The 14,333-nt window shown below is 46.2% G+C and overlaps 1 pseudogene; it reads right to left on the minus strand.

Annotated features, from left to right (window-relative positions):
• Window positions 1–498: 498 nt before the first annotated feature.
• LOC105463468 (adenylate kinase 4, mitochondrial pseudogene) lies at window positions 499–1,186 on the minus strand (annotated as a pseudogene).
• Between the last annotated feature and the right edge of the window lie 13,147 nt (window positions 1,187–14,333).

Genomic DNA, 14,333 nt, shown 5'->3' on the forward strand with positions numbered 1-14,333 from the left:
CTTTATGGCCACCCCATAGGATGAATCTTTGGAACAGAAAAAAAAATAAAGATTTTGTTTTCCCATAATCATAAAGCTGTTATACTCAGTCCAGGCACAGCTAGTATAACATTCTGCTCAACCCCACCAGCTGCATTCCCTTTACTACCTATTTATAATATGTTTGGGTCACTCATAGGAGTGAGACCCTGTCAGCATCAATAGTTAGCAACACTTTCAAAATACACTTTATTGTCCTGAATAGAAACCTTAACTATTCAATTTGTCCAGTAATTCCAATGATCTTATTACTTCTATACATAAGATATGATCTTACAACATTTATGTAGCTAAATACTTAGACTTCCCATGCTTTTTGAGGATTCCCACACTGTACTTGCTTTCTTGTGAAGGGCTTGAGACATGTGCAGAGACACCTTAAACATGTGTAGGTGACCTTTTGAAAGGCAGAGGAGGGCCTCTTCGTGAACTCTTGCTACTCATTTGTTTTCCTATCAGTTTGCCATTTCAACTAGAAAAGATGCTGCAAGCTACCTCAGCTAGCTTCTAATTTGGACACAGCATCAATACTACACACTCAATTGAATGGACGACCACATCTTCCTGGTTCTTCCACTGGGCAGGGTCGATATGCGCCTTTGGACTGAATAGGTGTGATCTTGTTCGAGAAAAGTGCATAAACGTAGGGCCAGATCTTGTTCGTCTCCGTCCCAGAAGAATATTGGTGGAACACTCCTCGGCTTTTGTGTAATTCAATGACTGGCTTTGCCACGTCTTTGTACTGTCTTAGCCTGGCAGCAACTGCTTCAGGTTTATCATCCTCCTGCTGGACTGATAGTTCACCAGTGACATCATCAATACCATATACATGAGGTGGATTGAAGTCCAGGTTATATACCCTTCCGCTAGGAGGGTGAATCCATTGGCGGCTGAGATGATCTTTAAGTGTTTCAAATGAAATGTTCAAACTGATCACTAGATCCACTTCACAGATTTTGTCCAGGGCTTCGGCTTGTCCTAATGTCCTAGGAAAACCATCGAGGAGCCAGTGCTGGCCAGGCCTATTCTCCAGCTCGGACATCATTAGGCGTGTGATCATATGGTCTGGAACCAAAAGGCTTTTCTCCATATATTGCTTTGCCATCTCACCAACTTCTGTGCTCAGGACCTTCTTGGTAAATGATTCCAAGACCTCCATGCGTATTATGTTGGTGCTGCACCTATCAGGTGTTAGCATTTATAAACTCTATCAGGTGATGCTTAAGGTTCCAGGTGAATCTAATGACTCAAGATTAAGACCCACTGAATTGGGGAATTACAACTTCAAGATGTCATTTTCTATATTTGAGGCTGGCTGCATGTATGACAAAGGCAACCATGTATTTTTCTAGGACTGTGTCACACCAGTTTCGTAGGATGATGTGCCACACACAGCAACATGAATCTTCCAAATATGTTTCAAGTATTTGCTTAACAGTTAAATAATACTTATACACAGCTCCTCACTAAAGATAGTGTATCTAAAAATACAAGTTTTGTATTTTTAGTAGAGCTGGGATTTCACCATGTTGGCCAGGCTGGTCTTGAACTCCTGACCTCAGGTGACCCACCCGCCTTGTCCTCCCAAAGTGTTGGGATTACAAGTGTGAGCCACCGCATCTGGCCCAAGATGACATTTTTCTTAATCTTTGGTTTCTCAACATTCTGAGGAAAAAAGCCTAAAACTAAGCCTCCTTCTGCAATGAAAATATGTTAATCATCTCATCCCACACAATTTTTCATCTTTAAAATCCAAATTACAGAATAATGTAAACACTGCACTCCATCAGTTCTATATAATGGATGATTCTACCCAAATATATAGTGGGGCTTGGGTAGCTGATAGTAATTTTCTTTTTTTGAGACAGAGTTTTGCCCTTGTTGCCCAGGCTGGAGTGCAATGGCACGATCTCGGCTCACCACAACCTCCGCCTCCCAGGTTCAAGCGATTCTCCTGCCTCAGCCTCCTGAGTAGCTGGAATTAAAGGCATGCGCCATCACACCCGGCTAATTTTTTGTATTTTTAATAGAGACAAGGTTTCTCCATGTTGGTCAGGCTGGTCTCGAACTCCCGACCTCAGGTGATCTGCCTGCCTTGGCCCCCGAAAGTGTTGGGATTACAGGCGTGAGCCACCCCGACCGGCCGGGATTTTCTTAAGGGGCCAGTGAAATCCTGTTATGTTATTGATTGAAATCCTCTAAAGGCAGCAGGTTGCCTTCAGGGTAGAGTCCAGTCTGAAAGTCCATGGCCGGGCGCGGTGGCTCAAGCCTGTAATCCCAGCACTTTGGGAGGCCGAGGCGGGCGGATCACAAGGTCAGGAGATCGAGACCACAGTGAAACCCCGTCTCTACTAAAAATACAAAAAATTAGCCAGGCGCGGTGGCGGGCGCCTGTAGTCCCAGCTACTCAGGAGGCTGAGGCAGGAGAATGGCGGGAACCCGGGAGGCGGAGCTTGCAGTGAGCCGAGATGGCGCCACTGCACTCCAGCCTGGGCAACAGCGTGAGACTCCGTCTCAAAAAAAAAAAAAAAAAAAAAAAAAAAAAAAAGTCCAAAGCCAGGTTTACAGTGGTCCCTCCCACCTCTCTAGCCTCATCTCTTTTTTTTTTTTGAGACAGGGTCTCGTGTCACCCAGGCTGGAGTGCAGTGGCGCCTTCATGGCTCACTGCAGCCTAGACTTCCCAGGCTTAAGCTGTCCTCCCACCTCAGCCTCTCGAGTACTCAGTAGCTGGGACTACAGACACGTGACCCTATGCTGGGCTTTTTTTTTAGACAGGGTTTTGCCATGTTGCCCAGGCTGTCCTGGCTTCAAGCCATCTGCCCACCTCAGCCTCTCAAAGTGCTTAGATTACAGGCGTGAGCTACCTCGTCTGGCCTCTAGCTTCATCTCTAGTCAAGTCCCATTAACAACCTGCTTGCCATTCCCAGACTCACCTTTTTTTTTTTTCATTTTCTGTTTTTTGAAAACAAAATTATTATTATTTTTTTAAGCTGGAGTCTCACTCTGTCGCCCAGGCTGGAGTGCAGTGGCCAGATCTGGGCTCACTGCAACCTCTGCCTACTAGGTTCAAGCAATTCTCCTTCCTCAGACTCCCTAGTAGCTGGGATTACAGACATCTGCCACCACGCCCTGCTAATTTTTGTATTTTTAGTAGAGCTGGGGTTTCACCACGTTGGCCAGGCTGGTCTTGAACTCTTGACCTCAGGTGACCCACCCGCCCTGTCCTCCCAAAGTGCTGGGATTACAAGTGTGAGCCACTGTGTCCTGCCTATTTATTTATTTATTTATTTATTCTTGGACGGAGTTTCTCTCTTGTTGCCCAGGCTGGAGTGCAATGGCGCGATCTCGGCTCACTGCGACCTCCGCCTCCTGGGTTCAAGCGATTCTCCTGCCTCAGCCTCTGTCCTGGGATTACAGGCATGCGCCACCACACCTGGCTAATTTTGTATTTTTAGTAGAGGCGGGGCTTCTCCATGTTGGCCAGGCTGGTCTCAAACTCCTTACCTCAGGTGATTCGCCCGTCTCGGCCTCCCAAAGTGCTGGGATTACAGGGATGAGCCACCGCGCCTGGCCCCAACATTTTAAAAAATAAAAATAAATGAATAAACTGGATCAGAGGACTCCCCCCCACCCCACCGACGCCATGAGGCAGAGGACGGGGGCAGAGATGTTGGACCAGATTCTGCACCCTTGCCTCCCATGTACCTCCCATGGGCGGGGAGGAGAGACTAGGGGGCCCGAAGGAAGGCAGAATGAGAAGAGCAGTCCCATTCGCCATGAGTGTCTGTCTCTCAGCTGTGGCGGCCTAGGCCCTGCTGGGGAGAGAGTGATCACTCACTATTTTCATGTAACAATTATAATTTTGGCATGGGGTCTTCATTACGCTAACATATTTTTTTTGTTGTTGTTGTTGTTTGTTTGTTTTTTTGAGACGCAGTCTCGCTCTGTCTCCTAGGCTGGAGTGCAGAGGCGCGATCTCAGCTCACTGCAACCTCTGCCTCCAGGGTTCAAGCCATTCTCCTGCCTCAGCCTCCCAAGTAGCTGGGATTACAGGAACCCACCACCACACCCAGCTAATTTTTGTATTTTTAGTAGAAACCTCAGGGTTTGACATGTTGGTCAGGCTGGTCTCGAACACCTGACCTCGTGATCTGCTGGCCTCAGCATCCCAACGTATTGGGATTACAGGTGTGAGCCACCATGCCCAGCCACATAATTTTCATTCATTAAAAAAACCAAGTATTCAAGATGATCTGTTTTCTGCAGCCTATTGTGTGAGCACAGGGTCAGTTTCATTTCTTCTTTGTGCAAGGGTAAAAAACATTATGTTGAGATTTTAAGTAATCACAATACTATTTAATGTCATGGGATCGGAGTTACCCAAACTCAGGTTCTTTATACATAAAAAGTGCCTATAGGCTGGTGTGGTGACTTACACAGTTCCAAGCACTTTGGGAAGCCGAAGTGGGAGGATCGCTTGAGGCCAGGAGTTTGAGACCACCCTGAGCAGCACGGCAAGACTCTCGTCTCTAATGGGGTGGCAGGGGGAGGGAAGAGTGCCTATAAAGAGAGTGTGGCTGGGCCCAGTGGCTCATCCCTGTAATTCCAGCACTTTGGGAGGCCGAGGCAGGCAGATCACTTGAGGTCAGGAGTTCGAGACCAGCCTGGCCAACATAATGAAACCCTATCTCTGCTAAAAATACAAAAAAAAAAAAAAAATTAGCTGGGCATGGTGGTGCCCACTTGTAATCCCAGCTACTTGGGAGGCTGAGGCATGAGATTTGCTTGAACCCGGAAGGTGGAGGTTGCAGTAAGCTGAGATGGCGCCACTGCACTCCAGCCTGGGCAACTGAGGGAGACTGTCTCAAAAATAAATAAATAAAATAAAAAATAAAGAGTGTAACCTAAGTGGGGGTGATAGCATGCATTTTTCAACACATATAAACAGAGCAACCTTTTTAATGCTCTATAGTTCTATCTAGAAGAACAACCTAATTATTTAAGAGTCATATTGAATTCAGTTGTCTTCTAAGGTTAAAATGTTCAACCATTCTGGAGACTTCATATCCTGGAATAACCTTCCCCCAATTTTTCATCTGGCTTATTCCTAGTTATTCTTTAAAAATTCATGTCTGGTATCACCTTCTCTTGAAAGTCTGTCTTTTAGGTTTTCATAGGCTTAACATACTGAATTGAGTCCTTAAGGCAGGGACTGAATTTTTTACTTCTTAACCTAAATGTCTAATGCAACGCCTGCTACATTAGAATGCTAAACAAATGTTTTCTGGAATGACTTAAGTGAGTGAGTGAATTTCTTTTTGCTTTAAATATTTTTTGGTCCTATTTAGTACCACATTATCAATGGCACATCACTTGAAGAAGAGTCCCTTTATTTATTTAGAGACAGTCTTGCTGTGTTGCCCAGGCTGGGTACAATGGCACAATCTTGGCTCACTGCAACATCCGCCTCCCCAATTCAAGTGATTCTCCTGCCTCAGCCTCCCAAGTAGCTGGGATTACAGGTGTGTGCCACTACCCATGGCTAATTTTTGTATTTTTAGTAGAGACGGGGTTTCACCATGTTGGCCAGGCTGAGTCCTTTGATTGAGTATGTCATGAAACTTTTCTATGTCCATTAACTACCTCCAATGCCCACTGTATGGAAGGACCAGAATGTACAACTTCTCTTTGTGTGTATTAGACATTTAGATTGTTTCTAAGTTTTTGAAATTATAAATAATTATAAAATGAAAATGATTTTAATTGTATCTTTCAGCTACTTGGTTATGCCTGGGATATATCCTTAAGAATGGAAGTGCAGCCGGGTGCGGTGGCTCACGGCTGTAATCCCAGCACTTTGGGAGGCCCAGGCAGGCAGATCATGAGGTCAGGAGATCGAGACCATTCTGGCTAACACGGTGAAATCTCGTCTCTACTAAAAATACAAAAAAATTAGCTGGGCATGGCGGTGAGCATCTATAGTCCCAGCTACTCGGGAGGCTGAGGCAGGAGAATGGCGTGAACTCGGGAGGCGGAGCTTGCAGTGAGCCAAGATCATGCCATTGCACTCCAGCCTGGGTGACAGAGCAAGACTCTGTCTCAAAAAAAAAAAAAGAGTGGAAGTGCAGTGTATTAATGCCTCTCAGTGATGTTGTACATTTGCAGTAAATAAGAGTGTTCATTTCCCCTTTGCCAACACTGGATACTATAAATATTTGCAATGAGAGAGGCAACGATGTTAAACTATCTTAATTTACATTCCTTTATTAGTGGAGTTGAACTTGTACATATTTCTTAGCAAAGATAATCATATGGCGTTTCTGTAAGGAAATGGATATTTCCTTTAATAAAATTAAACCCAGGTCTTCTCAGTTAGCAACAAAGGGAAAAACCTCCTTGGAAAATTCCTTGTGGACCTTATAACCCTAAACATGACCCCAAAAAATTCCCCTTTCCCTTGAAAATCTCTGGCTGAATACAGGGGTATCACCTCACCCTCTTTAACATGCAGGCCCAATTATGAGTACTTTGGATTTCAGCATAGCTGTGACCAGGCTGGAACATTTTAAAAGTTTTTACTCTGAACAAACAAAAGGAATATGGTTCCCACCCAACCCCCCCCAAAGAAGTAACATGGTCAGGAATAAAACTAGATAATCTCTTTCACCTGATGTTTTGGCTTTATATCTCTTCTATATGGAAACAACCCAAGACTCTGTGTAGATTAACTAGACCCATGTTCAATTCTGCACCCCCAACAGCTAGGGCTGCTGTTATCTGAAGGCTGGAATATTCAAGATGACTTACTCATGTCATGGCAGGTAGCTGGTTGTTGACTGGGAATTCAGCTGGGGCTGTTAACTGATGGGCCTCATTTGTTCTCCATGTGGCTTCTCCAGGTAGATTGTATTCCAAGAGGGAATGTTCCAAGCATGCTACCACATGACAGAAGTTATCTTTCTCTCTTTACTTAGAGTACTAGTAAGTAATTTAGCATTCAAACCCCAGAGAATGAGGGCTAGGAAAAGTAATCTCCTTTCATGTCTGCTTAAAGTCAACCTCCTGGTGTCTCATTTCTTGTGTGAACTCCGACCTTTATCCTACTGATGGAAATGGAAACCTACCGCTTTAAGGTGATGCACTGACCTCTCAGAGACCTCAACTGCACAAGCCATTCAGAACTTAGCTGATAAATGCCAACAGTCATTCTAGTGACATGGACTTATATAGATTGCAAAGGTAGGGTGGTGTGGTGGTGCAACATTTCATTGCAGTCTAATAGCATTATTTTACTGTCATAAGAGAACACTGCAAATGGTCTACCTATTTAAGAGCCAAATAGAGAAGGGAAAAATAGAAAAGACAAATCAACCAACTGGTCTACCACCTTATCAACTACACCAAGTACTGCATTAATATTTTATGTCTTAAAAGGTATGTTTTGGCTAGTACGTTTGCTGAAAGTGAAGTTGCCCTTTTCAAAGTCTCTACCCTTTGTGTGACATACACAAGGGAAAAAATGTTTTTTAAAATGTTTCACTGGGCACGTGGCTCACTCCTGTAATCCCAGCACTTTGGGAGGCCGAGGTGCGTGGATCACTTGAGGTCAGGAGTTCGAGAACAGCCTGGCCAACATGGTGAAACCCCGTCTCTATTAAAAATACAAAATTTAGCTCGGTATGGTGGTAGATGCCTGTAATCCTAGCTACTCTGGAGGCTGAGGCAGGAGAATTGCTTGAACCTGGGAGGCAGAGGTTGCAGTGAGCCAAGATGGCGCCATTGCACTCCAGCCTGGGTAACAGAGTGAGACTCCGTCACACACAAAAAGTACAAGATATAGTAAGTTGATGTGGATCATTTTGAACCTAAATAATCACATAAACTTTCTTTTTTTTTTGAGACACAATTTCATTCTGTCACCCAGGATAGAGTGCAGTGGCACCATCGTGGCTCAGTGCAACCTCTGCCTCCCAGGTTCAAATGATCCTCCTGCCTCAGCCTCCCGAGTAGCTGGGATTACAGGAGTGCACCGCCATGCCCAGCTATTTTTTTTTTTTTGGTATTTTTAGAAGAGATGGGGTTTCACTATGTTGGCCAGGCTGGTCTTGAACTCCTGACCTCAAGTGATCCGCCTGCCTTGGCCTCCCAAAGTGCTGGGATTACAGGAGTGAGCCACTGTGCCCAGCCACATAAACTTTTAATGTTAAACTTTGAGTTTCTAACTATAAATAGGTAATGTATTTTTCCTTTAAATTATAATTGTTCCCAGTGTGGAATGCCCCATGAAAATGTCATTAATAAAGGCTACTAACATTTGAAGTCTTATTTAACATTAGTAAGATTTAATGAATAGTAAAAGCAATGTTTGACTTTCTCATAGGAAGGAGTAAAAAACCATTGCCATGCATTTCCAGCCTAAGATATCATAAGCTATGCTTAATAATTTAAGAAACTCCAAGTCCAGGGATACACAAACAGGTATACAGCAAATCATGTAGGTGGTGCTTTTCCCCTAAGTTATCATTTAATCTATACCCTAGGAAAGTTACAATTGGGTGGATTGGGTGATTTTCCAGTAGAAAGAAAATTCCATCCCATCTTTGTTCTGAAAACGTTTTTTCTTTGCATATAGGTAAGGGTTTACAGATCAATAATCTTCTTGATTTCAGTATGAAATTACTTTCTCTTTGCTTGAGTTACTCTGAGTTATGCAGAAGGTTTCCTGTTCTGAATCCACTATGTATTTCTTTTTTTCTGAAAGATGTCAGTGTATGTTGAAGACAAGGAACATTATGAAAACTTTTAGTCTTTAATTGTGTCAAGATACTGTTAGAGTGATATACAAATTAGATGGTGATGGAAAACTTGAGCCTGGCTTTATAGGCGGTATTTTTTTCTTCCTTCTTTTTTTTTTGTGGGGGCGGGGGTTATGGTACAGGGATACAGGTAGGATAGTCCTATAAATTCATCTGCTGATAGTTCATATGAAGGCTTTTGACTAGAAAACTTCCATTAATAGTGCTGAAGATATAAACAAATTGTAAAACTGCTTTCCGTATTAAGATACCTCCCCCCCAACCCCTTTTCTTTGAGACAAGGTCTTGCTCTGTCACCCAGGCTGGAGTGGAGTGATGTGATCTTGACGTACCGCAGCCTCTACCTCCTGGACTCAAGTGATCCTCCCACCTCAGACCCCCAAATAGCTGGGACCACAGGCACGCAGCACCACATCTGGCTAATTTTTGTATTTTTTTTTTTTTTTTTTGAGACGGAGTCTTGCTCTGCCGCCCAGGCTGGGGTGCAGTGGCCGGATCTCAGCTCACTGCAAGCTCCGCCTCCCAGGTTTACGCCATTCTCCTGCCTCAGCCTCCCGAGTAGCTGGGACTACAGGCGCCCGCCACCTCACCCGGCTACTTTTTTGTATTTTTTAGTAGAGAGGGGTTTCACCGTGTTCGCCAGGATGGTCTCGATCTCCTGACCTCGTGATCCGCCCGTCTCGGCCTCCCAAAGTGCTGGGATTACAGGCTTGAGCCACCACGCCCGGCCTAATTTTTGTATTTTTTGTAGAGACGGGTTTTCACCACATTGCCCAAGCTGGTCTTGAACTCCTGAGCTCAAGCAATCTGCCCACCTTGGCCTCCCAGAGTGCTGGGATTACAGGCATGAGCCACCACCTCGTCTGGCCTCCCCCTACTTTTTTTTGGTATGGGGTCTTGCTTGGTCATCCAGGCTGCAGTGCAGTGGCACCATGACAGCTCACTGCAGCCTTGAACTCCTCGGCTCAAGTGATCCTCCCACATCAGCCTCCCCAGTAGCTGGGACTACAGGTGTGTTCCACAATGCCTGGCTAATTTTTGAAACTTTTTGTAAAGATGAGGTCTTGCTATGATAGCCAGGCTAGTCTCAAGCAGTCCTCCCCTCTTGGCCTCCCAAAGTGCTTGGATTACAGGCATGAGCCACTGTGCCTGGCCAAGATACCCATTTTTAACAGGATTTTCCTCCCTCTCACTGCTAATAGCTATGTAGACCCAGACAAGGGCTTTCAGGTGAGAAAAATTAAAGCAAGTAACTTTAGAGTTTCGACTCAATCCAAATAATATGAATACCTATAATGTGCAAAGTATTGTGCTATAAAGGAGCTTAAGATTTGATAGGCAGATAGTTCATCTGGAAGCATTCCAAGATTCTATGTTGTACACCTAAATAATAGTCCACAGTGATTGCATTTTATTTATTTATTTTTTTGAGAAACAGTTATGCTCTTGTTGCCCAGGCTGGAGTGGCCAATCTCGGCTCACCACAACCTCCACCTCCCGGGTTCAAGCGATTCTCCTGCCTCAGCCTCCCGAGTAGCTGGGATTACAGACATGCGCCACCTAATTTTGTATTTTTAGTAGAGATTGGTCAAGCTGGTCTTGAATGCCCAATCGCAGGTGATCCACCTGCCTCTGCCTCCCAAAGTGCTGGGATTACAGGTGTGAGCCACCGCATCTAGGCCTAGTGATTGCATTTTAGCTGGCTTGCCTAGAAGTGAACAGTTCCCCCTTCTACCTTCTCTATGCTTCTTTCTGCAGTGAACCTCCAATTTTTGCCAACTATTTTGTTTTAACCATGGGCAAAGAGGTTGAAAAAATTTTTATGAATAGTTGACAATTTGTGTGTGTGTGTGTGTATATATATACACACACATATGTATGTATATATTTTTTAGATGGAGTTTCCACTCTTATTGCCCAGGCTGGAGTGCAAAGGCATGGTCTTGGCTCACTGCAACCTCTGCCTCCTGGGTTCAAGCGATTCTTCTGCCTCAGCCTCCAAGGAGCTGGGATTACAGGCACCCACCACCACACCTGGCTAATTTTGTATTTGTAGAGATGGGGTTTCACCATGTTGGCCAGGCTGTCTCAAACTCGTGACCTCAGGTGATCTGCCTGCCTCAGCCTCCCAAAGTGCTGGGATTACAGGCAGGAGCCACTGTATCTGGCATTTAGAAATATTTGGTTAATTGTCTGTGTTCATTGTTGCATCAGCAGAACAGCATTAACAGTGAGCTTGCAAACTCATAAGCTACAAACCTTAGCCCCGGATCATTTAGACTGTGATCACTCTGTGTTGGGGGCATTTTCATTATTATCATCTGCTTTTTTTTTTTTTTTTTGAGACAGAGTCTTGCTCTGTGCCCCAGGCTGGAGTGCAGTGGCTCGATCTCTGCTCACTGCAAGCTCCGCCTCCCAGGTTCACGCCATTCTCCTGCCTCAGCCTCCTGAGTAGCTGGACTACAGGCGCCCGCCACCGCGCCCGGCTAATTTTTTGTATTTTTAGTAGAGACAGGGTTTCACCGTGTTCGCCAGGATGGTCTCGATCTCCTGACCTCGTGATCCGCCTGTCTCAGCCTCCCAAAGTGCTGAGATTACACGCGTGAGCCACCGCGCCCGGCTATCATCTGCTTCTTAATGGAAGATATTTGTTCATTTAACAAATACTTAATTAGCACTTATATGACAGATATATTAACATACCATTTGCCCCATCTGAGGAGACAAAATCCTATGAGAGGCCTTTTATGGATTAATGCCTCACTTTCAAAACACAGATGTATGAAAGGTCAAGTGAAAGTTGTGTCTCTTCTGCAGGCACACCCTATTCCCCCTTATTCCAGACTTACTCATTTAATGATGTGAAACAAACTTGAGGCGTTTAGTTTTTCAGAGATTTCAGAAATGGGAAGCCACTGATGTTGCCTTTTACTTTGGAAATGTATATCGGCAATTCGGATCGTCAGAAAGATGTCTGCCTCATCTCTGGAATATCTAAGTCTACTTATAGAAAACAAATCTTTAACAAACATTTGCAACCACATGAGATTTGGTGCAGTTGAATTCACCTTAGTATTTTTAAAAGGTGTAACACTTTTCTAAAGAAAATGTCCCCTTGCCTTTTCTTCTTCTGCTTCTTTTTTAAATAAATAGAGACCTTGGGCGGGCATAGTGGCTCACACCTATAATCCTAGCACTTTGGGAGGCTGAGGCAGGCAGATCACTTAAGGTCAGGAGTTTGAGACCAGCCTGGCCAACATGGTGAAACCCCGTCTCTACCAAAAATACAAAAATTAGCCGGGCCTGGTGGCACATGCCCGTAATCCCAGCTACTAGGGAGGCTGAGGCAGGAGAATCGCTGCAACCCGGGAGGCAGAGGTTGAGGTGAGCTGAGATTGCGCCACTGCACTCCAGCCCGGGCAACAAGACGGAAACTCCGTTTAAAAAAAACAAAAAAAAAAAAAAGAAAAAAGAGGAGGGGTCTTGCTGTTGTCCAGGCTAGTCTCAAGTAATCCTCCTGCACTAGCCTCCTAAAGTGTTGGGATGACAGGTGTGAGCTACTGCACCCAGCCCTCCCTTGCTTCTTGTGTCTGTTACCTTTTTCTTCCCAAATTTCCATGTGAGAGCTAAAATTGTCTTTTTTTTTTTGAGACAGAATCTCGCTCTTGCTCTGTCACCCAGACTGGAGTGCAGTGGCAATTCTCCTGCCTCAGCCTCCCGAGTAGCTGGGACTACAGGCATGCACCACCACGTCCGGCTAATGTTTGTATGTTAATTTTTTTTTTTTTTTTTTTTTGAGACGGAGTCTCGCTCTGTCACCCAGGCTGGAGTGCAGTGGCCGGATCTCAGCTCACTGCAAGCTCCGCCTCCCGGGTTCACGCCATTCTCCTGCCTCAGCCTCCCGAGTAGCTGGGACTACAGGCGCCTGCCACCTCGCCCGGCTAAGTTTTTGTATTTTTAGTAGAGACGGGGTTTCACTGTGTTAGCCAGGATGGTCTCGATCTCCTGACCTCGTGATCCGCCCGTCTCGGCCTCCCAAAGTGCTGGGATTACAGGCTTGAGCCACCGTGCCCGGCCTTAATGTTTGTATTTTTAGTAGAGACGGGGGTTTTCACCATATTGGCCAGGCTGGTCTAACTCCTGACCTCAGGTGATCCACCTGCCTCGGCCTCCCGAAGTGCTGGGATTGCAAGCGTGAGTCACCGCGCCTGGCTTCTGTCCACTTTTCAAGGCCATCTCAAATAACTTTTTCTTCAGGCAACTTTCTCAAACCACTACAATTTTTTCCTAACTTTTCCAGAATTCTTCCTTTGTTTAATCCCACTTTTTACTTCACTTTCATTTCAGGAGCTAGGAGTATTTTTAAAAAGGCCCTTTGACCTCAAAGGATACACGTGGGTGAAAAACCAGCTTCCTCTAAATTTATTTTTCACTCACTAGGAAGAATGCTTTACTGTTAATAGCGGGTGGAAAGAAGGGACACTGAGTATGAAGAGCTATCTGTACTACTTAATATATCTTTTGATCTACTCTGAGAATGACGCGAGCGTAATCTTCACATTGGAAAATCACGAGAGGAAAAAAACCCTTCGGAGATCTACAGGCACAATGAACCCTGTCTCCACGCTGTTTGTGGCAGCTGTCTCAGGAATCTTCTCCCTAGAATGAATGTAGGAGAGGTATGGTGGGGCGGCAGCTGCAAAGCAAGGAATCTTTCCCGTTCCTCGTCGACTCGGTCCCCTCCCCTCCCTTCCCGAATGGTGGCAGCTGCCGAGACATCCCAGTGGAAATCTCCGAGTCTCCGCCGAGAACGGCGGGCGGGCAGCAGCTGAAAGCAGCCAGGGGTGGGGACTCCTCGCTCCCATTGGGCAGGGACAGCAGCCTCACTGGCTCCAGCGCCGTCACCTCTCTGGCTCGTAGAGGTCCCTCAGGTGTTCTTCTCCAAGTACAATGACACACCTTGGCAACGCGGGGCGGGTTCCCTCCGCGCCAAGGGACCCAACGGTAACTTAACAGCAGGAGCGCCAGAATCCCCGCCTCAGGACTTGCAGAAGCACCTTCCGAGGTCCGAGAGTGGGAGGGGGGGAAGTATAGGCCCTCGAACGGAAGGCTCTCTCCTAGCCGGGCCGCGAACACACGGTGTGCTACTAGAGCAGCGCTCCCACTGGGTGCGCGCCCTCGCGCCTAGTGCAGCCGGAAGCCCGAGCCCAGCGCTCCCGCTGGCTCTGGGCCCCCTAGGCCGTCCGCGCGCCCTCACCGCGCCCCCGCCGCGCGGCTGCCTCCGCTTTCGCGCCCTCCCGCCCAGCGCGCTCGCGCTCGCGCACGCGCACGCGGCGCCCGGCAGCCCTCGGTGCTGTCATGGCGGCCGGGAGCAGCTTCAGTGGGCACAGGAAAGCCGCGCGAGCCGTGGCGGGGCTAGCTGTGGCAGTAGCATCCTCACCACTCGCAGCAGCCTCAGCCGCGGCGTCCGTAACGCCA

Source organism: Macaca nemestrina, chromosome 3, assembly GCF_043159975.1.
Source record: "Macaca nemestrina isolate mMacNem1 chromosome 3, mMacNem.hap1, whole genome shotgun sequence".
NCBI lineage: Eukaryota > Metazoa > Chordata > Mammalia > Primates > Cercopithecidae > Macaca > Macaca nemestrina.